Raw genomic sequence first — 2,653 nt, 5'->3', positions numbered from 1 at the left:
AATGACTGACATACCCAGTGAAGCACAACTTTTGGGGGAAAAAAAGTCAGTTCTTATAGACTTGTGGGTTACAGAAGTAGCAGTAGTTTCACAGGAATTTGGGTGGCTGATTTTGAGAAATCAAATCAAACTAAGACTCTGCAAAATGCCACGAGTCACTCAGTGGAGTCATTTCTTATGTTAGTAGGTATTGGTTATTCATTGCCATTTTAGGCTGTACACACAAATGTGCGTTGCATTCACCCTGGGAACTCCCATCTTTGAGAGCAAAGGATCACTCTCTACATCAATAAAATAAGTATGAAAAAGTGAAGCAGAACTGTAGTGGCTTTAGGACTTAATCTGGAAATCTGATGGGTATGATCGTTAATTTCATGTGTCAACTTGACTAGACCACGTGGTGCCCAGATATTTGGTCAAATGTTATTTTGGATGTGTCTGTGAGGGTGTTTCTGGATGAGGATAAGATTTGAATTGGTAGAATGAGTAAAGCAGATTTCCCACCCTAATGTGGGTGGCCTTCATCCAACCAGTTGAAGGCCTGAATAGAATAAAAACGCTAACCCTCCCTTAGTAGGAGGGAGTTCCTTCTGCCTGACTGCTTTGAGCTGGGACATCAGTCTTTTCTGGCCTTCCACCTGAACTGAAATATCATCTTTTCTTGGGTCTTGAGCCTTCCAGCTTTCAGAATGGAACTACACGAACTACACCATCAGTTCTTCTGGGTCTCCAGCTTGCCAGCTGCAGATCTTGGGACTTCTCGGCTTCTGTAACAACGTGAGCCAATTCCTTATAGTAAATCTCTTTATACATAGATATATGTCTGTCTGTCTACCTACCTACCTACCTACCTACATCCTCTTGGTTCTATTTCTCTGGAGAACTCTAATACAATGAGTCATATTAAGTAAAGCTCAGTCTAAGTTTCTTCCTTGTAACATATTTACTTTTAATAATTTAGCCAAAGTGAAACTAGCACACTGTAGACTCTCAAATGGATTTATTATAAGGGAAAAAAAATGAAACAGAAGTTACAACTTCTATGATCAGACATCTTTTCAGAATGGAAGCCTTTGTTTCAACCTAATCATCTATTTTTTAAATGGACTAGATTAGGGCTTTCAAACTAGTGAGCAGTAACACACTTCTTCGTAGCGAATGAGGTACCATGAAAAGTTGAAACTTGAATGGCAGCTGAGAGCATGTAGGGAGAGCAGGGCAGGGATGGGTCACCTGCTCTGAAGGTCTTCACCGGAAGCAGTGCTCTCCTGCGTCCATCAGGAGTGGGCTTTGCCCAGGCGCTGGAGTGCTCTTGTGTGGTGCCCCAGACTAGGGAGATGAACCCGTTAACCAAAGTGCAGCTGGTTGACAAGTGAGGCTGGTACTATGGTGATAGCTGAGGCATCATGGCACTCCGAGTACAAGGACAGTGCCTGGATCTTCCTGGGAGGCCTTTCTTATGAACTGACTGAAGGAGATAGCCTCTGTGTATTCTCTCAGTACTAGGAGATTGTTAGCATTAGTCTCGTGCAGGACAGGAAGACAGGGAAGTCTAAAGGATTCTGCTTTATCTTCTATGAGGACCAGAGGAGTACAAGTTTGACCGTTGACAATTTTAATGGAATCAAGATCAAGGGAAGAGCTATCCGAGTCAACCACATACCTAGCTACCATCCCGTCCCCCTCAGGCCTCAGAGGATGTGGATGATGCCACCAGAAAGCTCTGGGAGAGGGGCTATGGGGCTCAGATCCCCTTGTCTAGTTCTTCTGAAAGCTTGGATGATGAGGCACTCTCAGAATGGCACAAATGGGAAAAAACAGAGAAGAAAGAAGATCAAAGTGAATACTGATATACAAGTTAAAGATCAAGAGGGACAAATAAGCCATGGTCCTTGCCAGCCAGAGGCCAGATTTAAAAAAAGAGGATGCTCTAGGCTCCCATAAACCTACCAAGGTTAAGCTAGAGTCTACAGAGGGCACAAAGCCCTAACACCCAGCTACCCCGAGGCCGGGATGGCTGCTGCAGGGGACAGCTTACTGCAGGGTACGGAGGGATCTGGAGAGGGGGCTGAGGAAGGAGAACCCAGGCTCTGAGTCCACCTGCCCTTGATCAGAGACCAGAGGAGGAAGGAGAAGAAGAGCAGGGATTGGGACAGAGGTGAAGCTCAGATGGATTTTAGCTGATATGAAGGCACAGCCACACATATTCTCCAATCCCAGTGACCACGGGCTAGACCAAGACTGCAGCCTGCTTAGATCCTTAAAGTTTGAAATGAAATGTGATATTTAAAATGCTATGGGACTGGAATTAATTTATTAATTTTATATAATTTTGTTATGTAAAGTCATTAATATATATTAATTTTAATTAATTTTATCAATTAAAATTTTATTAATTTTATATAATTTTAATTATTAAAATTATATTATTTATTAATTATATATTAATAAATTAATTTAATATAATTTCTTGGGTAGAATTTCTTTAAAATTTGAGCATCATTTGTTTTGTTTTGTTTTCCTACAACCATTCAAAATTTTACAACAGTTGAAATTACATTACCAGATTTGTATGGCTCCTTTGATAAACTCCTGAGATTTTTTTTTCAGTGGATTCTTTCTTTCGTCTTTTCTTTCTTTCTTATCTGCCTTG

General features: G+C 41.3%; 1 pseudogene; it reads left to right on the top strand.

The window, feature by feature from the left end:
- The first annotated feature begins 1,337 nt into the window (after nt 1–1,337).
- On the top strand, nt 1,338–1,850 carry LOC116752692 (annotated as a pseudogene).
- Nucleotides 1,851–2,653: the final 803 nt, after the last annotated feature.

Source organism: Phocoena sinus, chromosome 4 (assembly GCF_008692025.1).
Source record: "Phocoena sinus isolate mPhoSin1 chromosome 4, mPhoSin1.pri, whole genome shotgun sequence".
Classification (NCBI taxonomy): Eukaryota; Metazoa; Chordata; class Mammalia; order Artiodactyla; family Phocoenidae; genus Phocoena; species Phocoena sinus.
The sequence above is the reverse complement of the archived record's forward strand: the minus strand, read 5'-3'. Positions and strand labels throughout refer to the sequence as shown.